Source organism: Schistocerca serialis, chromosome 2, assembly GCF_023864345.2.
Source record: "Schistocerca serialis cubense isolate TAMUIC-IGC-003099 chromosome 2, iqSchSeri2.2, whole genome shotgun sequence".
In the NCBI taxonomy this organism is placed as follows: Eukaryota; Metazoa; Arthropoda; class Insecta; order Orthoptera; family Acrididae; genus Schistocerca; species Schistocerca serialis.
Genome location: NC_064639.1, coordinates 279172999 through 279195748, shown reverse-complemented (window position 1 = coordinate 279195748; position 22750 = coordinate 279172999).

Genomic DNA, 22750 nt, shown 5'->3' with positions numbered 1-22750 from the left:
ATGTATACAGCCTTCTTTTATGATTCTTGAACCAAGTGTTAGCTATGATTAAGTTGTGCTCTGTGCAAAATTCTACCAGACGGCTTCCTCTTTCATTTCTTAGCCCCAATTCATATTCACCTACTACGTCTCCTTCTCTCCCTTTTCCTACTACCGAATTCCAGTCATCCATGACTATTAAATTTTCGTCACCCTTCACTATCTGAATAATTTCTCTTATTTCATCATATATTTCTTCAATTTCTTCGTCATCTGCAGTGCTAGTTGACATATAAACTTGTATTACTGTAGTAGGCGAGGGCTTCGTATCTATCTTCGCCACAATAATGCGTTCACTATGCTGTTCGTAGTAGCTTACCCGCATTCCTAATTTCCTATCCATTATTAAACCTACTCCTGCATTACCCCTATTTGATTTTGTGTTTATAACCCTGCAGTCACCTGACCAGAAGTCTTGTTCCTCCTGCCACCGAACTTCACTAATTCCCACTATATTTAACTTTAACCTATCCATTTCCCTTTTTAAATTTTCTAACCTACCTGCCCGATTATGGGATCTGACATTCCACGCTCCGATCCGTAGATCGCCAGTTTTCTTTGTCCTGATAACGACATCCTCTTGAGTAGTCCCCGCCCGGAGATCCGAAAGGGGGACTATTTTACCTCCGGAATATTTTACCCAAGAGGACGCCATCGTCATTTAACCATACAGTAAATCTGCATGCCCTTGGGAAAAATTACGGCCGTAGTTTCCCCCTTGCTTTCAGCCGTTCACAGTACCAGCACAGCAAGGCCGTTTTGGTTAGTGTTACAAGACCAGATCAGTCAATCATCCAGACTGTTGCCCCTGCAACTACTGAAAAGGCTGCTGCCCCTCTTCAGGAACCACACGTTTGTCTGGTCTCTCAACAGATACCCCTCCGTTGTGGTTGCACCCACGGTATAGCCATCTGTATCGCTGAGGCACGCAAGCCTCACCACCAACGGCAAGGTTCATGGGGGGGGGGGGGGGGGGAGACATAATCCATATACATTATAAAAATGGATGTACGTATACTGAAACGTCCCCTTTGAAAAATTTTATAAATGATATTGCTGGGAAACCTCTACGTTATTTGATTTCCACACAGCTGAGCAAAACTGAACGTACTCAGACATTTCTCTCTTTACTTATTCTGATCATCACTAAACTGACACACAATATTTTTTTTTAGCGCAACGCAACCTGACTTTCAATAAGCCCTACAAAAGAATGGCCGTGACTAACAATAACCTGTACCTTTCATGAATCACTTACCTCACAAAAATCTTCGTTACTCGAACTACTTCAATACAGCGAGCCCCAATACTGCCAGCTAAATAAAAGATTCTAACTACTAAAGGCACTAACTACTAATAGGCAAATGAAAGATTTTGATAGAGAACAAACAATGTATTTACCTTAATAATGTTCAAAAGTCATCATATATATATATATCAGTTCATGATATCCAATATTACAAATTTACTGTTTCTGATGGACACACTTCCAGATCGTCCGCTCTCAGAATTCTGCCATCTCTCTCCCCACATCCATCACTGCTGGCGGCTCACCTCCAACTGCGCAACACTATGCGCTGATCACATCCAACTGCCCAACACTACAATAGCGAATATTCCAACAATGCCAACCAGCCAGAGATTGCACACAACACAGACAGTGATTTTCATACAGAGCGCTATGTGGCGTTACCAACATGAAAACCTAGACAGCCTACTTACATACCAACTGCGCAACGCTACGCGCTGTTCACATCCAACTGCCCAACACTACAATAGCAAATGTTCCAACAATGCAAACCAGCCACAGACTGCACACAGCACAGCCAGTGATTTTCATACAGAGCGCTACGTGACGTTACCAACATAAAAACATAAACAGACTACTTACAATACATGCATGTTTGTATGTTCCACATCTCCTCCTAAATTGACCGCTTTCAACCAAACTTGGTACACAGTTCACTTACAGTCTGGAAAGAGTCACTGTGAGGATAAGGAATACCCATTTACAAAAAGGGTGGGGACCAGTTTGAAAAGAAATGTAGCCCCCGACGAGTGAATACACACACATTATTCACCCAGTATTTGAGAATGTGAGCACTTACTGACTTGCAACAAACTTGACACATAATGTCAAACCGTAAAGAATTTTTTCTCTCTGAAAAACCCCACAAAATGACGAAAAGAAAAAAGATTGTCCCTTACAACACTTCTGCTGATCATGCAGAAATACTGCGGCATCAGGCTTGACGTTTTAATTACACATTTCACTGACAGTATGCACACATGCCGCTGAATGTACCTACAAGCCGGCCGGTGTGGCTAAGCGGTTCTAGGCGCTACAGTCTGGAACCGCGCGACCTCTATGGTCGCAGGTTCGAATCCTGCCTCGGGCATGGATGTGTGTGATGTCCTTAAGTTAGTTAGCTTCAAGTAGTTCTAAGTTCTAGGGGACTGATGACCTCAGAAGTTAAGTCCCATAGTGCTCAGAGCCATTTGAACTATTTTTTTGTACGTACAATGTTACATCATTGTAGGACATTTAGTTCAGGAGAAGTGACTTCATAGACATTGAAGAAAACGAAATTTCTAGGCGAAATGTGTTAGAGATACAGGTGAACTATGTGTAAAAATATGTGTGAAATACTTTAAATATATTTGAAATATATGTGACGCGTGCAAACGAGGGCAAAGCCACTGGTAGAATGCTCCTCCTAAATACATGAATCGATTTCAACCAAATTTGATACACACATTACTTGTTGTTCTGGTCTAAAGTCCAAAGACTGGTTTGATGCAGATAGCCATGCTACTGTATCCTCACCAAGCCTCTTCATCTCCGAATAACTACTGCAACTTATATCCTTCTGAATCTGCTTAGAGTATTCATCTCCTGGTCACCCTCTACGATTTTTACCCTCCACGCTTCGCTCCAATACTAGATTAGTGATCCCTTGATGCCTCAGAATGTGTCCTACCAATCGATCCCTTCTTCTAGTCAAGTTGTGCCACAAATTCCTCTTCTCCAAAATTCTGTTCAGTGCCTTTTCGTTAGTTACGTTATCTACCCACCTAATCTTCAGCATTCTTCTGTAGCACCACATTTCTATTCTCTTGTTGTCTAAACTGTTTATCGTCCATATTTCATTTCTATACATGGCTACAATCCATACAAATACTTTCATAAATGACTTTCTGACTCTTAAATCTATACTGGATGTTAACAAATTTCTCTTCTTCAGAAATGCTTTCCTTGCCATCACCAGTATACACTTTATATCCTCTCTATTCTCTCTACTTCGATCATCATTAGTTGCTTTGCTGCCAAAGTATCAAAATTCATCTACTACTTTAAGAGTCTAATTCCCTCAGCATCACCTGATTTAATTCGACTATATTCCATTATGCTCGTTTTGCTTTTGTTGATGTTCATCTTTTATCCTCTTTTCAAGAAACTTGTCTATTCCGTTCAGTTGCTCTTCTAGGCGCTTTGCTGTCTGTGACAGATATACGAGGGCTATCCACAAAGTACATTACGATTTGGAGTTAAAAATATATAAAGTATTAGAAATTTTTTTTATTATATACAGATGAAAGCCACACTTAAATACTACTTTTCTACATAGTTGCCATTTAAATTAAGGCACTTATCGTAGCGATGGACGAGCTTGGAAATTCCTTCGTCGTAAAATTCGGCCGCCTGCGCCTTCAACCACATGGTTACCTCTTTTGGGACAGAAAAGGTGTGATTTTTGTGCATTTCCTGGAAAGAGGCACTACAATAAACTCTCAAAGGTATTGCCAAACTCTGCACAACCTCAAAAGAGCAATACAAAACAAGCGCAGGGGAAAGTTGGGCTCAAAGATCTTGCTGATTCACGACAACGCCCGGGCCCACACGGCAAATGCCACTCGTGAAGTTCTCGAATCTTTTAAGTGGGAGTTGTTTCCTCATCCGCCGTACAGTCCCGACCTGGCACCGAGCGACTTCCACTTATTCCCAGCAATGAAGAAGAGGTTGGCTATGCAGCGTTTTGATGACGACGCACAGGTTCAAGAAGAGGTAACCACGTGGTGGAAGGCGCAGGCGGCCGAATTTTACGACGAAGGAATTTCCAAGCTCGCCCATCGCTACGATAAGTGCCTTAATTTAAATGGCAACTATGTGGAAAAGTAGTATTTAAGTGTGGCTTTCATCTGTATATAATTTAAAAGATTGCCAATACTTTATTTATTTTTAACTCCAAAACGTAATGTACTTTGTGGATAGCCCTCGTACAATGTCGTCGGCAAACCCTAAAGTTTTTATTTCTTCTCCATAGATTTTAATTCCTACTCCGAATTTTTCTTCTGTTTCCTTTACTGCTTGCTCAATATATAAGTTGAATAACGCGAGGGCAGGGGCGGGGGATAGGCTACAACCCTGTGTCACTCCCTTCTCAATCACTGATTCCCTTTCGTGACCCTTGACTCTTACAACTGCCGTCTGGTTTCTGTAAAGATTGTAAATAGCCTTTTGCTCCCTGTATTTTATCTCTGCCAGTCAACATTGTCAAAAGCTATCTCTAAGTCTGCAAATGCTAGAAAGGTAGGTTTTGCCTTTCCTTAACCTATCTTCTAAGACAAGTCGTAAGGTCAGTATTGCCTCACGTATTCCAAAATTTCTATGGAATGCAAACTGATCTTCCCCGAGGTCGCCTTCTACCAGATTTGCCATTCGTTTGTAAAGAATTCGTGTTAGTATGTTGCAATCGTGATTTATGAAACTGATTGTTTAGTAATTTTCACACCTATCAACACCTGCTTTCTTTGGCATTGTAATTATATTCTTTTTGAAGTCTGAGGGTATTTCGCCTGTCTCATATGTCTTGCTCACCAGATGGTAGAGTTTTGTCATGGCTGGCTCTCCCAAGGCTATCAGTAGTTCTACTCCTGGGGCCTTTTTTCGACTTAGGTCTTTCATGCTCTGTCAAATTCTTCACGCAGTATAATATTGTCCATTCAACTCCGTCTGCGTCGTCTTCAATTTCCATAATATTGCCCACGAGTACATTTCCCTTGCATAAACCATCTATATACTCCTTCCACCTTTCTGATTTCCCTTCTTTGCTTAGAAATGGTTTTCCATCTGAGCTCTTGATATTCATACAGGTGGTTCTCTTTTCTCCGAAGGTCTCTCTAAATTTCCTGTAAGCAGTATCTATCTTACGCCTAGTCGTGTGGCTAGGGCCTCCCGTCGGGTAGACCGTTCGCCTGGTACAGGTCTTTCGAGTTGACGCCACTTCGGCGACCTGCGTGTCGATGGGGATGAAATGATGATGATTAGGACAACACAACACCCAGTCCCTGAACGGAGAAAATCTCCGACCCAGCCGGGAATCGAACCCGGGCCCTTAGGATTGACATTCCGCCGCGCTGACCACTCAGCTACCTATCTTACCCCTAGTGATACATTCTTCTACATCCTTACATTTGTCTTCTAGCCATCCCTGCTTAGCCGTTTTGCACTTGCTGTCGATCTCATTTTTTGAGACGTCTGTATTCCTTCTCGTCTGCTTCGTTTACTGCATGCTTATATCTTCCCCGTTAGTCAATTAAATTCAATATCTCTTCTGTTACCCAAGGATTTCTACTAGCCCTCGTCTTTTTACCTACTTGATCCTCTGCTGCCTTCACTATTTCATCCCTCAAAGCTACCCACTCTTCTTCTACTGTATTTCTTTCCCCCATTCCTGTCAATTGTTCCCTTATGCTCTCCCTGAAACTCTCTACAACCTCTGGTTCCTTCAGTTTAGCCAGGTCCCATCTCCTTTAATTCTTACCTTTTTGCAATTTCTTCAGTTTTAATCTACTGTTCATAACCAATAGATTGTGGTCAGAGTCCACATCTGCCCCGGAGATATCCTACAATTTGAAATCTAGTTCCTAAATCTCTGTCTTACCATTATATAATCTATCTGAAACCTTCCTGTGGGTCGAGGCCTCTTCCACTTATACAACCTTCTTTCATTGTTCTTAAATCAAACGTTAGCTATGATTAAGTTATGCTCTGTGCAAAATTTTGCCAGGCGGCTTCCTCTTTCATTCCTTACCCTTAGTCCATATTCACCTACTACTTTTCCTCCTCTTCCTTCCCCTACTATCGATTTCCAGTCTCCTGTGACTATTAAATTTTCGCCCCCCCTGAAGTATCTAAATAATTTCTTTTATCGAATTCTAAATTCTTCAGTCTCTTAATCATCTGCGGAGCTAGTTGGCATATAAACTTGTACTGCTGTGATGGGCATGGGCTTCATGTCTATCTTGGCTACAATAATTCGTTCACTAATCTGTTCGTAGTAGCTTACCCGCACTCCTATATTTTTATTCATTATTAAACCTACTCCTGCATTACCCCTATTTGATGTTGTATTTATAGCCCTGTATTCACCGGACCAGAAGCCTTGTTCCTCCTGCCACCGAACTTCACTAATTCCCACTATGTCTAACTTTAACCTATCCATTTCCCTTTTTTAAATTTTCTAACTTACCTGCTCGATTAAGGGAACTCACATTCCACGCTCCGATCCGTAGGACGCCAGTTTTGTTGCTGCTGGTAGTGATGTCCTCATGAATAGTCACCGCCAGGAGATACGAAAGGGGGTCTATTTTACCTCCGGAATACTTACTATCCGAAAAGAAATATTGTTGGGGTAAGAACCATCAACATGCTATTGGGGTACACGTGATAACATCGAGAGAGAAGGGGTTAGGACTAGATGTACACAGATAGAGGGAGGAGGCGATGCAGAGGGAGAGGATGAGGGGGAAATGGACAAAATGGAGGGGGGAGATGGGCAGGGAGACGAGAGTGGAGGAGATGTACAGAGAAAGTAAAAAGGAGTAGATGGTTAGAGAGAGGAAGAGATAGGTAGAGAGAGAGGAAGTGGAAATGGATTTAGGGGAAGTGAGGAGGAGATTGACTGCGATGGGTAAAGAGGAGATAGACAAAGGGTGAAGGAGCAGATGGACAGAGAGAGGGGAGGAGGAGATGGATAGAGTGGGTGAAGGAGGAGATGACGTTTAAGAGTAAGGAGGACGAGATTGACTAACAGGAGATTGTAATAAATACATACCCTGGCAAAGCTAGGTAATCACCTAGTTCAGTAAATAAAAAGAAAAAAATACAAACACAAAATCTTAATGAAGGAAGACGAATGTAAGGAAATTTTCATTTGTTGTTCCGTTTCAGTTGCACATTTTTAATTGGATTCCAACACTCAGGATGTGGAACTGCGAAAAAACAATAAATATGAATTATCTTAAATATCAATAAAGTTGCTGATTCACACAGTTGAATATGTCGGCTATTGGGAGACTATGTCCTGAAAAAAAATTAATTACACAATTTTGTTTTAGTGCAAGGGAAAGTGGCCTGGCTTGTGGTGGAAGATTAGGCGATAGCCTGTTGGCTAAGTTCGTAACTGAACAGTACCAGGCAAAATGAACGCCGGTCTTGTAAAGCCGTGAGCCAGGAGCGCACTCTAAGAGTAGTCTTGACAGACGCTGGACGTGCGCACGAGCGGCACCACTCGTACCACGTATTATGTTCACTGGAAGCGCTTTGGCATCCATCGACGCGTAAAGAGGCTTAGCTTATACTGATTTATTAGTTAGAATTTAAATTAATCGTAAAATGGTTCCGCCTTTCTAGATAATTACTTATGGTACATAAATATAAATATAGTAGAGTGATGTGATGTGATCTGAAAGTAATAAATATACACAGCAGTTATCACGTAGTTAATTTCGTTTGGGTTTGGTTTCTACCGTTGCTTACGCGTGTTTGCGGCCACGGGTCTCCTGTGATGGTCCTCCGGATCGGCGCATGTGCACGAGGGCAATCCTCCGTGGGCATGACGCGCGCAATCAGTATGTTTTGTGCCGGTGTCCTGTCCCCTTCACTTGTGCTCTAACCATTCCATTGCAGAAAGTATTTACATATATACTTTTATGTACCTACAAAATTATATCATTTTACGGCGCGTAGTTCAGATGATCCGACGTCATAAACACTTATTTACAGACAAACTGCCGCATCATGCATAACGATTAAATTGATTATTTCTTTGTTAGTAACTCTATTCGAAACACATCTGCTGGTGAATTCTTGTCCATTTAGTTGGATTCGGTTTTTGCCACCATTTTCTTTTTAGGGTTTCGTCTTGCCTCGGGTGCTCTGTCACTGTATGGATGACGGGTGCCTTTTTACACGCCCGTTTCAAGCAGGAAGATAGCGGATTTCCATTATTTACTCGTATGGACATTTAATCACAGTTTAAGGTCCGTGGTCCTCACGGGGTAACTCACACTGCAGCGGTTTCATACAGTCAATTTAAGCTTAGTTAGTTCTAATTATAAAATTTGAATGTTCCTTAGGTTTATCTGTTTTTTACCTGACTCTTTGATTTTATGGCCACGAAAGTAGTTCTAATTAAATGATTAATAAATCAATTTCTGGTGGCTGTCGCGATTTTATTAGTTAAAATAAAAAGTATGTTTTCTGTTAACTGATGAATGATCTTTCAATGTGCAATACGTTACGTCTATCGTAAAATCTCCTTAAATGAGGTGCAGCTTCACTATTTGAATATTAAAACTGTTATTATTTATTCCCTTCTAGACCATAGAACACAGCGGCGACCCTCTTGGGCAATAAGTAATTTGTTTGCAATGTACTGCAGCATCACCCGTTGCCCCCTGACAGGGACAAATGACGCCGCAGAGTTGGGGTGGAGTACGACGGAAGTAAACGAGTTCAGTGAGCACCTGTTATAAACAACACAAGGACACCGTCAGCCCTCTTTCTAGTCAACAGGCTTTCAACTGATGTGATGCAGCCCATCACCAATTCCTCATCTGTGCTAACCTATCTCGAAGTAGCATTTCCAACCTACGTCGTCAATTATTTGATGGATGTATTCCCATCTCTGCCTTCCTCCACAGTTTCTACCCTCTACAGCTCCTAGTACCAAGGTTATTATTCCCTGATGTCTTAACAGATGCACCCCCAATCCTGTCCCTTCTGCTTGTAAATGTTTTCAATATAAATCCTTTCCTCGCCAAATCTTCAGAGAACCTCCTCATTACTTACCTTATCAGTCCACATAATTTTCGATATTCTTCTGTAGCACCACATCTCAAATGCTTCGGTTCCCTTTTGTTCCAGTTTTACCACAATCTAACTACCATACAGTGTTGTGCTCCAAATGTACAGTCTCAGAATGTTTTTCCTCAAATTAAAACCTTTGCTCGATACTAATAGACTTCTCTTCTACATCTACATACATAGTCCGCAATGCGTGGTGGAGGGTACCTCGTACCACAACTAGCATCTTCTCTCCCTGTTCCACTCTCAAACAGAACGAGGGAAAAAATACTGCCTATATGCTTCTGTACGAGCCCTAATCTCTCTTATCTTATCTTTGTGGTCTTTCCGCGAAATGTAAGTTGGCGGCAGTAAAATCGTGCTGCAGTCAGCCTGAAATGCTGGTTCTCTAAATTTCCTCAGTAGCTATTCACGAAAAGAACGCCTCCTTTCCTCTAGAGACTCCCACCCGAGTTCTTGAAGCATTTCCGTAACACTCGCGTGATGGTCAAACCTACCAATAACAAATCTAGCAGCCCGCCTCTGAATTGCTTCTATGACCTCCCTCAATCCGACTTGATAGGGAAACCAAACGCTCGAGCAGTACTCAAGAATAGGTAATATTAGTGTTTTCTCCTTTACAGATGAACCACATCTTCCCAAAATTCTACCAATGAACCGAAGACGACTATCCGCCTTCCCCACAACTGCCATTAGATGCTTGTCCCACTTCATATCGCTCTACAGTGTTACGCCCAAATATTTAATCGACGTGACTGTGTCAAGCGCTATACTACTAATGTAATATTCAAATATTACAGGATTCTTTTTCCTATTCATCTGCATTAATTTACATTTATCTATATTTAGAGTTAGCTGCCATTCTTTACACCAATCACAAATCCTGTCCAAGACATGTTATATCCTCCTACAGTCACTCAACGACGACACCTTCCCGTACACCACAGCATCATCAGCAAACAGTCGCACATTGCTATCCACCCTATCCAAAAGATCGTTTATGTAGATAGAAAACAACAGCGGACCTACCACACTTCCCTGGGGCACTCCAGATGATACCCTCACCTCCGGTGAACACCACTCTTGACGAGGAGTGTCCTTTTTGCCAGTGCTGGTCTGCCCATGTCGACCTTGCTCCTTTAGACATGGGCTATTTTGCTGCCTAGTTATCAGAAGTCCTTAAATTCATCTACTTTGTGACCATCGATCGTGATGTTAAATTTCTCCTTCTCATTTCTGCTACTTCTCATTACGTTCGTCTTTGTTGTATTTACTATCAATCCAAATTCTATTCTTATTTCACTGTTCATTCCATCCAATGGATCATACAATTCTTCTTCACATTCACTGTGGGCTGCAGTGTTATCAGCGGATCTTAACACTGATATTCTTCCGCTTTGAATTTTAATCCCACTCATGAAACATTTTTGTTTCCGTTATTCCTTTTTCAATGTGTTGAATGAATAGTGGGGGAGACAGACTACACCGCTGTCTTACATTCTTTGTAATCCGTTCACTTTGTTCTTGTTTATCCACTCTTATTGTTCCCTCTTGGTTCTTGTACATAGTGCATATTACCCATCTTTCCCTAGGGGTTATTATCCCTAGTAGATGAAAAAGCTGGAGTTCAGGACAGTCCAGAGCAGACGCATGTTACAAGAGATGCAGAAACAGAGGGCGTAATGCTGTCTGTCGTCTAGCAAACGCTAAACACAAGAGAGCGTATTTCAGATGCGGCTGTCTGCAGGCAGACGGGGGACGCTGTAGCCTGTCCTCTCCACCATGCCTCGTGGTTGTTTATTAAAAGAACGAAGGGCTCTGCTGCGCCTTAGTTCGGGCTCTGTTCTGCTCTTGGACTTTCGTCCATCAGTCCAACACTCACGTAGTGGCACGTATAGCTGGTTAGACTAACTTGCTACTAAATGTACACTTTAAGGCAAAAAAAGGCACACCACGAAAGGATTATCAGAATGTGACAGAAATCAGTACGGTAGATGTGATGTACGTTTACAGGCAAACAAATGACTACAATTTCAGAATAATAAGATGATTTGTTTCAGAGAAAGAGCTTGACAAATTGAGCATGTTATTAAAGCGTTGCACCACCTGTGGGCCTCATGCAAGCAGTTATTCGGCTTGGCATTAATAGAGTTGTTGGTCGTCCTCATAAGCGATACCGTGCCAAATTCTGTTCAATTGGCGCGTTAGATCGTCAAACTGAGGAGCTGTTTGGATGGCTCTGCCCATAATCCCCCAAACGTTTCAGCGGGTGAGAGATCCGGCGACCTTGCAGCCAAGGTAGGTTTCGGCAAGCACGAGGAAAAGCAGTAGAAAATCTCGCTGTGTGCAGGTGGATGTTTTCTTGCTGAAATATAAGCCCAGCGTGGCTTGCTATGAAGGGCAAGGCGTGGAACATCTGAGCCGACTCGCTGTGGAGTGAGGGTACCACGGATGACAAACAAAGGGGTCCTTCTATGAAAAGAAATGCCACTCAAGACCATCACTCCTGGTTGTCGAGACGTATGGCGGGCGACAGTCAAGTTGATGTACTATCAGTGTCTGGGGAGTCTCCGGATACCTCTCTGCTGGTCTTCGGGGCTCAGTCACAAGCAGGATTCATCACAGAAGACATTCAATGCGATGCAGACAAAAGACCTGTCTGGAGACGCCCCAGACTGCAGTGGGATACCAACCTGACTGTCGTTCGCCATACAGCGCGACAACCAGGAGTGATGGTCTTGGGGGCCATTTCTTTTCATAGCAGGACCAATTTTGTTTGTCATCCATGGTGCCCTTACTGCACAGTGTTATTTCGACGATGTTTCACAACCCGTTTAGTTGCCGTTCTTGGCAATACATCCTGTGTTTACATCAGCAAGATAGTACACACCCGCAGATCGCGAGATTTTCATCTACTGTTCTTCGTACTTTCAAAACACTACATTGGCCTGCGAGGTCGCCAGATCTCTCCCCAAAGGAAAACGTTTAGGGAATTATCGGCAGAGCCTTCCATTCAGATCGGCATTTTGACCAACGCACCAGTTGGACAGAATTTGGACCGAAATTGCTCATGAGGACAATCAACAACTCTGTTAATCAAAGTCAAGCCGAATAACTGCTTCCATAAGGATAAGAGGTGGACCAACGCGTTATTGACTTGCTCAACTTGTGAAGCTCTTTGTCTGGAACAAATTATCTAATTATTCTGAAATTTTTATCATTTGTTTGTCTGTACATGTAATTCACATCTGCTGAACTGATTTTCGTCACATTAGGATAGTTCCTTCGTTGTGCGCTGTCTTTTCAGAATGTAAAATCTTAACCAAATAATGGTGTTGTTGTGGTGTTCAGTCCCGAGACTGGTTTGATGCAGCTCTCCATGCTACTCTATCCTGTGCAAGCTTCTTCATCTCCCAGTACCTACTGCAACCTATATCCTTCTGAATCTGCTTAATGTATTCATCTCTTGGTCTCTTTCTACAGTTTTTACCCTCCGCTGCCCTCCAATACTAAATTGGTGATCCCCTGATGACTCATGACATGTCCGACCAACCGATCCCTTCTTCTTGTCAAGTTGTGCCACAAACTCCTCTTCTCCCCAATTCTAATCAATACCTCCTCATTAGTTATGTGATCTACCCATCTAATCTTCAGCATTCTTCTGTAGCACCACATTGCGAAGGCTTCTATTCTCTTCATGTTCAAACTATTTATCATCCATGTTTCATTTCCATACATGGCTACACTCCATACAAATACTTCCAGAAACGACTTCCTGACACTTAAATCTATACTCGATGTTAACAAATTTCTCTTCTTCAGAAACGCTTTCCTTGCCGTTGCCAGTCTACATTGTATATCCTCTCTACTTCGACCATCAACAGTTATTTTGCTCCCCAAATAGCAAAACTCCTATACTACTTTAAGTGTCTCATTTCCTAATCTAATTCCCTCATCATCACCCGACTTAATTCGACTACATTCCATTATCCTCGTTTTGCTTTTGTTGATGTTCATCTTATATGCTCCTCTCGATACACTGTCCATTCCGTTCAACTGCTCTTCCAAGTCCTTTGCTCTCTCTGACAATTACAATGTCATCGGCGAACCTCAATGTTTTTATTTCTCCATGGATTTTAACACCTACTCCGATTTTTTCTTTTGTTTCCTTTACCTGTTGGTCAATATACAGTTTGAATAACATCGGGGAAAGGCTACAACCCTGTCTCACTCCCAAATAGAAAGACAACAAAAATAATCAATTTGTAGGTGTGTCAGGTGACAACTGATAACTGGGGTTGGTAGATTCAGTTTTGAAATAAATAATTGTGTTTAGCCCTGAACTGTACTGCTCACAATAGTTGCGGAACATACAGTTTCCTCTCAGGAGGGAGCGTGTAGCCCTCTCGACGCAGATGAACGTAGTCTCAATGTCTACATCAGTACACATGCTATGCAATCCGCTGTGAAGGTGTTGAGACCGAGAAGAATAACTTCTTGGATGCCCCTGTGTGAGCTGTAATCAGCTTAATCTCGTCTTCATCGTCTTTAAAGGAACGATACACAGTGAGACGAATATCTTCAGAATCTTCGCTTAATACACCTTCTCTAAACTTTTCTAAGTAGCCTTTCGCGGTATAATTAGCGTGTCTTCAAGTATAAACCAATTTGGGTTTCTTTAACACTCTCCCATGGTTCAAAACCTGTGGCCAGTTGCGCCGCCCTTCTTTGAGAATATCCAATGTCCATTCGTAGGTAGCAGCACAGCTCAAACGCTTCCGCTTCTTGTGTAGGCAGTGTTTGTACTGTCAGCCTGCAATTTATATCCTCTTTCCTTCTGCTCTCGTCCGTTATTTTCCTGACATATTACTTCTCATTTCCTAATAGAACTGAAGACTTCGACTGTAGCAATGGTAAGTGACACTCGATGAGGAACAGAGTTACTGCATGTAAAACGTGGTCCTCATGTGCTTTATTCGTTTTAATTTATAGTTCCACGATAAACTGAGAAATTTTGCCTTTATCTCTATTTTCAGATTCCCAGTAATGGCAACTTTACCAGGATGTGTGCATGTAAACTGTGGTAATTCCCAAAAACATGGCTGCCAGTAGTAGTAATGTGTGCAGTGTTTATGTCAGGATGCATATACAAAGATGATGTCGATAACTGTGACACAGCTATAGGTCGTGAACATGTTTCTGAGGAAAAATACATTTCAAAAGTTGTTACTAATCAGGTAAACGTTAATAATTAAGCAAGTAAAAAATTTCTTACTGGACAATGTGATGGCAGCAACGTTAAGACCAATTCTTAAGGGGCGATGTAATGGATTTTGATCCAAAAATGGGTTTTTCAAAAATAATGTTTTCTAGATCTACACAGTTTAATCTATGTTGTATGTGAATTTTGTCATGATAGCAGCTTTTAAATACCTTTAAACTGTTAAACTGATTAACTCTACACTGGCGGCCACTCCCACCTTTTCCGACATTCGGGAAACTGCTTGCTTCAGCGAAATTTTTGTCAGTGTGAAGGCTATTTTCTTTCTATATCTTTAGCTGGTATCTATATCTTTGGCTGACATCTGTATCTCTGGCTGACATCTGTATTAGTAGGTGGAAAGTTAAAATTGCAGACCTTTACGTGGAAATCAAGATTTATGTATAAAGAGTGGTGGGGAAACTGTGTTTAGGAAATGGAGGTTCCATGGAAATCGATTCAACAACAACAAAAAAAAAAAAAAAAAAAGAGGAAGCAGCTCGAAATGAAGAACATAAGCTCTCAGCTTCAGCAGCGAAATTTGGGACAGGAGAATTGTGCAGGTGCGTGAATGATGTTGATATAGATTCCACCGGATTCAGACTTATTGATTTAGAGCTTCTCCACCAGGCTATCAAGTTTTCATGTTAATGTGTTAGCAGTAAAAATACGGAATGCGTTATTGTTTGTTGTTGAAGAATACAGAGTGGGAATAGCTTCTGATTGTAAATTAATTTGAAATTCGTGTGGCTGTGAATTTTCATTTTCCTCCTCCAAAAAACTGACACTGGTACCTATAAAAAGTTTTAGGTTAGCATATGCTCTAAGATGCTTTGTACAGGGCAGGGAAGGAGATAATTTATTGTGTGGTTTTCTGAACATACCTCCACCGTATGCTAGGTTTGAAAAAATAAATAAAGACATGTCTGATGATGCTGTATGCGATACTGCCAAAGTATCTATGAAGCAAGCGGTTGAGGAATTGGTGGAAATAAACCAAAAAGAAATAGATCCTGGGGTAGATATCCATGACAGTGGAACTCCTACAAATGTTACTGACCTGTATGTGTCTGTAGATGGGACCTGGATGGAAAGGGGTCACACATCTCTGTATGGAGTTGCATCTGTTATTGGCACTGTCTCAGATAAACTTTTAGATGTAGACATTATGTCTAAATACTGTCACCAGTGTGAAACAAGAAAAATGTCCAACAATGAAGACAGTGTGATACTGAGGCAAGAACAGCATGCAGTAGCATGTTCTAAAAATTATAGTGGCTCAAGTTGGGGCATGGAGGGTGCTGCAGTTGTGAGAATGTTCTCCAGATCTGAGGACCAGTATGGTGTTAGATGCACTAAATACCTTGGTGATGGGGATGCTTCTTCGTTCACAGCTGTAACGTATAAAAATACATACAATACAATAATAGAAAAGTTGGAATGTGTTGCCCGCATCCAAAAGAGGTTTGGTGGTAGGCTTCGTCGCTTGCTGAAAGAGAAGAAATGTGAAGTACTTGAGAATGGAAAACCACTAGGAGGAAAAGGCCAGCTCACTCTGAAAGAAATCGATTCTCTTCAGTTATTTTATGGGAGAGATATCAGGAAAAACACACATAATTTAGAAGCAATGAAGCGTGCTATGTGCGCAATTTTTTCTCACAAACTATCCATTGACCAAACACCAATGCACAATCTGTGTCCGAAAGACGATTGCTGTACGTTCAACAACAGAAATGAGACGTATTCACATAAGCACTCATTACCAGAACCTATTATAAATGCAATTAAGCCCACATTCAGGTTTCTTGCAAACCCTGATTTACTGAAAAAGTGTCTTCACGGAAAGACACAAAATACAAATGAAAGCCTCAACAATTTAATTTGGATTAGATGCTCAAAAAGGACATTATGTGGACTTGAAGTACACAAAATAGGTGTCTATGATGCAGTTTTATGTTACAATAACAGAAATAATGGCAGAATTGAGGTGCTGAAGAGAGTTGGTACAGATCGTAGTGTGGTTACAACAACAGCATGTTACACCATCGACGAGAGTAGGGTCAAGAAAGCTAACAGATCAGTGTCTTACCTGAAAATAAAGGCGAGGCATATTCGAAAAGGACAAAAGAGAAACCTGAAGGACGTTGAGTATCAGTATGGAGGCTTTTAAAATTGAGGTAAGCTTATTACATGTAGAAGTATGAGAAGAAAATCTTTGAACCTCGTTTTCTCTGTTTTATATTTTTTACGTTATTAGAAGTCTTTTCTCAAAAAGTATATGCGCTAACGTTAGGAACCTTTCAAGAACTGTTCGAGACGTGCTGCTGTTTCCCTGGAACTAAAAAATACGAGATCCTGCAATTATATTCCGATTTTTAGATGACTGTATGCAGAAAAAAAGTTAATTTTGGATGTGCAAAATTACAAACTCTGTTAATGGTACAATTTGTACCATAAATTAATAACTGTAGTTCAGTGGTCTTATAACCTTCTCGGGACACTACAACAAAATTTTCAGATTAATTGCATGATTAGAATTTGAGTTATGGCTCTTTATAAAAAAGACAATAAAAAATAAAAGGTCAAATTTCTGGCAAAATATTAGTCCAACTTGTTTTATTATATTCTTCCGTTAAAACACAGTTATTTTGCTTTACACATGCAAAAGTTTAGGTTTGTACGTTAATAAATATGGCTGTAATGATTTTTTAAATAAATGTTTACATTTTCCGTTACATACACCTTAACATTGTTTACGGGCTATAGTAAGGTGACAATGATATTAATTATGTATCGCAATGAATCATAGATTAATTTTTTACGTTATTATGTTTTATTATTATAAAAATTGGTAATGCAGATCATAATGTCATAAACTGGAACAATTCGGAGTTTTTAATCTTGTAGTTTTCAGATATTTCTCAGTGATGTTCCGTTAACTCCTCCAGCAAGTAAACAGTCGTAAGTCAATGCTAACTCATGTGAGGTCCACTCAGTTCGCAAATAAAGAATGTTAAGTACCCATTGACTATTTTGGATAGAATGTACTATTTTAAGAACTTGTCGTTACTCCGGAAATATTTGAAAACGAGGACTTATCCGATTAAAAAAAAACTGTGGATGCACTTGAAATGTCATATTTATGTGATTTCATTGAAACTTTACCGTGCAGCTTCTCAAAACCACCAACTTGTTCCTAGTAAATTTTGTTGGCATTACTTTTCTTTGATATATGTTCAAACTACAGCCTCTTTTCAGGACATCACTTTCTTTCAACTGATCTGAGTCCTTCGCCATCTTTGCTTGCTTATTGTAGATACTGAATAACGCGGAAGATACGCCACAGTCCTTCCTCGGCCCCATATCAGCTACTGCCACCTTTTCATGTCCGTCTCTTATAACAGCACATGCAGATAACGTTGCGTCCCCAGCATGTTATCCGCCATACCTTTACTTTTTCAAAAAGTTCATTCAAATCAACATTTCTGGGAACAGTAACAACCGCAAGATACCTAGGAGTAAAAAAGAAGAATGAGCTGAAGTAGAACTACTACATAAAATTAGTTGTAAGAAAATCAGATTTCAGGCTGGACTACATTAGAAAAACCTTAAGGAAATTTTTGATCCTCGAAAGGAACTCGTCCGACAGATTCTTGAATATTGCTCTTCAGTCTGGTACGCTTACCAGGCAAAAGGTAGAAAGGATCCAAAGAAGAGCAACACGTTTGTCAAGAGTTCGATTAGTAAGCGCTATAACTTCCGGATATGCTCATGAAAATCTACTGTCTGATGTTGCAAGACCGGCTTTGAGCATCTCTGAGAGGTTTATAGGTAAATTTAAGAAAGTGTACCTTCCTTAAAGTAGTCATCAGCCTTTAACTTTGTCATTTAAATCACACTGAATGACCGTGATAGCAAAATCAGAGGAATTGCTCTTCCTTCGTCCCACATACCGATGGAACGGAAGAGAGGGATAGGAATAGTGGTATTAGAACTGTCCTTAACATTACGCAGGAAAGGTGAATTAAAGCATTTAGATTTAGGTAGATGTTGGTTTCGTCTGCACTGAAACTGCCCTCTCTCTGTGAATACAAAGAACTAAAATCGTTTGGTTCAGCTGTATTCGCAAAGTGTCCAGTAGTAATTTCCCGGAAGTTTCTATATCCGAATGTCAATTTGTAGACTAAAGAGTACTAATTATATCATTAAGTAATTAAACATTATTATTCCCAAAAAAGAAATGTCTACTAGATCCTGAGAAAAAAATATCCAACAGAACGCTGAGTCGTAGGAGGGAAACAATGAAAACAATTTCTTGGGATTATTTAAAGATCATAATCTGAGACTCTGCAGAATCCCAAGTGGTTTTTTGCACTTTTATTGAATACCACAGGCATACACAAAATTAAACTAAGTTTAACAAGGAGTAACAAAATATTTCGGCGGCTTCTGGCGCATAACTTTAACGACAATTTTCGGGTTCTTATAGGCATTTCGGACTTAACCCAGATGCATTTATTCATCTTCCCGCGAACATTTCTCGCATTTTCCTCAGAACGAATGAGCCTTCGGAATTCGTCCTTGCTGTTGCTACCAGCTGACGCAGAGGGTAGTAAGATAAATGTAAAGTAATTTCAGCGGATTTATTCAAAACTGCGGTCGTACCGCTGAGACCTTACGCGACAGTCCATTACTTTAAATGATTGATGTTACACAGCATTGTCGACGCTTATAACGAACATTTCTTTGAGTCGACCTTTTTACTCTATCGCAGTTTAGTAATACTACTGTAGTCGTAATCACTACCATGTCGTACACATAATATTGTAGGTGATAAACGTTTCCGACTGTGCTACGCAGAAATGCGCAGAACACTTGATTTATTGACGAGACGTGGATGCTGTATCCACATCTGTTGCTGCATGCAATTGTTACGTATGTGTGTGTGTGTGTGTGTGTGTAACGCTATATCCAGTACAGACGTGTGGTTTATGACACTGTAGTTTATTTGTTTATTCTGGTGTGTTATATTCTTAGATGCACTTGAGAAAGGCCAGTGCTCGAAACCGGTAGCACACACAAAAGTAATTCCAGATGCAGCCGTGGAACAAAGTCTTTCCTCAAGACTTTTTTTATTGGCAGACAAACTGTTCAGTAACAAACAGTCAACTCTCAGCTGTACATATTTGTAGTTTCTTGTTCGATACTTATATACCATGCGGACACTCCGGTATAACTGATATAAATATCGATATTTCTGTTGCGATACTTCCTAACTTACTGTTATGATTACTTCACAATGTTGTACCAAAATATCAGAGTATCAAGAAAATCGTTCAAATGGCTCTGAGCACTATGGAACTTAACATCTGAGGTCATCAGTCCCCTAGAACTTAGAACTACTGAAATTAAACCTAACTAACCTAAGGACATCACATACATCTATGCCCGAGGCAGGATTCGAACCTGCGACCGTAGCGGTCGCGCGGTTCCAGACTGGAGCGTCTAGAACCGCTCGTCCACAGCGGCCAGCATCAGACTATCGATTTAGGAAGTAGTGAATGGCAGGGAGGAAAATAATAACCTCTCACTACTTGTTTAATGTGTATTAAAATCTGCGGTGTACCTATGCATCACACAGAAAACGAAAGTGCAGCAGAAAAAGCTGTATATGATGTTACTCGGAAAGTAAGGTCCGATCACTTGCAACAGTTACCTACACCTTACAGCTACTTCTTTATCTAGTCGCTGCTCCGTCTGGGACATTTGTCGTAGAGTTATACCAACTTTCCATTACCCTCGTCAAAGAAAGCAGTCATCTGCGCTTTCCGCCAATTCCCTACGCTGGTCTGCAGCTCGCTGTCTGTGCCAGAATGTTGTCTCCATAGCCAGAGGTTCATCTGAGCAGAGATGAAACTCAAGGGGAGCCAAGTCTGGACTGTATGTTAGGTGATCGAACACTTCCCATCAAAAACACTGCAGGCCCCTCCAGTGTGCGGCCGAGAACTGTCAAGAAGGAAGCGCATGATAGTTATGTTATCTGGTCTACATGAAATCAGGTGAAGTCTCTCAGAAGACATCCATATTTGACAGGAGACACTACTGTCTAGGGATTTTTAAGTGCTTACTGTTCGCTTAGAAGTGAAAAGAGCGACGTGATCGACTAGCGTACTAGCAACACTGCTAAACACATCTGTGCAAAGCTTCATAGGTTCATAGTTGCCGAATAATCCTCGTACCACGCACAATCTATAGTGAATTCTTCAACGGTATAATTACTTGACTATGTAAATTAAAGATGAAATGGGAAGAAAAGAAAGGAAAGGGAAGAATCTGTTGATGCTTGCTGCATTGAGGTTTCATATGGAATCAGCTGTGACGAATGAAAAAGTGTGTTAAACCTTGTTTCGTGACCGGAACCTCCTACTTAACAGGCAGTTGCGTTAGTCACTGTGCCATCGCCGCGCGGGGTAGGCGAGCGGTCTGGGGCGTCTTGTTACGGTTCGCGCGGCTCCCTCCGTAGGAGGTTCGAGTCCTCACTCGGGCGTGTGTGTGTGTGTGTGTGTGTGTGTGTGTGTGTGTGTGTGTGTGTGTGTGTGTGTGTGTGTGTGCTTGTGTTGTCCTTAGCTAAGTCAGTTTAAGTTACATAAATTAGTGTGTAAGCCTAAGGACCGATGACCTCAGTAGTTTGGTACCATTGAACGTAAAAATTTCCAAAACAGTCCCATCTGGACACAGTGTTCATCGCACTTCCGTGAACTATCTCGACATGCTCCCCAGCCGACCCACATTCCCAGCTAGCACCCTCTACCCGCAGTCCCCGTCAATGTTCTCCATGCTCGTTACTTTGAGGTTGCTGCAGGAGTTCGAACATAACTGTGCATCCGCACTGAAGGTGGTGGATTCATTGCCCATGGAGACGAGTCAGTTACATGAATCCGTGGTGTCTTTTCCTTCGGATATGTCCGAAAGAATAGAGACCATGTGTTCATATAATACGTAAAAGAAATATTACGGATATACCCACTCTGATGGGAAAGTGTTTCGAGTATTCAAATGTGTGTGAGCTAAATGTCGGTAAACAGTAACTTGTTCCACCCTCATTTTCAATAATTAAGGAACCATGATTCCACATGTTTTATTATTTTAAAGTGCTAGCATATTTTGTATAAATCTTCATGGCTGCGAAGCGGCAATTAACAATTGGTAGTGTACCCCTCGCTCTACAAATCGGTATTTGGCAGCTCGCTTGAGCTTCAGAATGGCTCCATGCACATTCTTCCACACCTTTATCAACCCCTGAATGAAGGAATAGCAGGTAGTGAGTAACTTTCTGTTTATTGCCAGCGCTGCGACTGAAATCTGACTCTAAACTGAAGCAAGTACACTGCCTGACACGAAAAGTGAGGTACCCACACACATGGTTGGATGTCTGTATAAGTTTGTGCACACCACCGACGGGACTGTAAATGTTTAGAATTGCCATTATCTGTGACAGGTGGAACGGCCACCAGGGTGCACTAGTGTCTTTGGCGTTTACTGTTATTACCGGGCCTAATAAGATATATAGGTGGCGTCAACAGCATAAGATATTGTGATCACTGTGAAGGACAATAGGTACCGCGTATTCATGTGAGCCAGCTTTATCAGCACCTGGCGGAGTTTGAGAGTGCCCTCACTGAAGGCCTATATTTGGCTGGCTGGTCGAACCGTTAAATATCCAGAATTTAAGGCATTCGTATGTGGCAATGGCTCAATGCAGGACAGTATGACAAATATTCAGAATTTGAGGCATTGGGATGTGGACTGTATGGAAACGCAGGCATTCTCATCATAAAGTTCTCCATAGACCGCATATGACAAAGACTAGAGAGGGTCGCTGTATTGCTCACCAAGACCATCGTGACCCCTTCGCATCTGTGTCTTCCACCCGAGAACAAGTACTGGACTCCCTGATATATTGTCTCATCCCGCACCATTCATCGGAGACTACAGCTGCCGGTCTAGGGAATTACCGTCCCAGTCGTTGGCTGCCGTTAACACCACAACACAAACGGCTGCCTTTGGAGTATCCAGGGATGAATGACGACGGATTATGTTCAGCGCTACCCCATGGTCTGGGGAGAGGTCCAGTCCTTCCAATATCTTAGACACAGCGGGCTTGCTTCTGGCGTCATGGTTTGGGGAACCACTGGGTAAGACTTCAGATCACGGCTGGCAGTGATGGTAGGACATCCTGCGTTTTGTTGTCTTATCTGTCAAGCGACAGTGTCGTGGTGTCATTTTTCAACAGGACAATG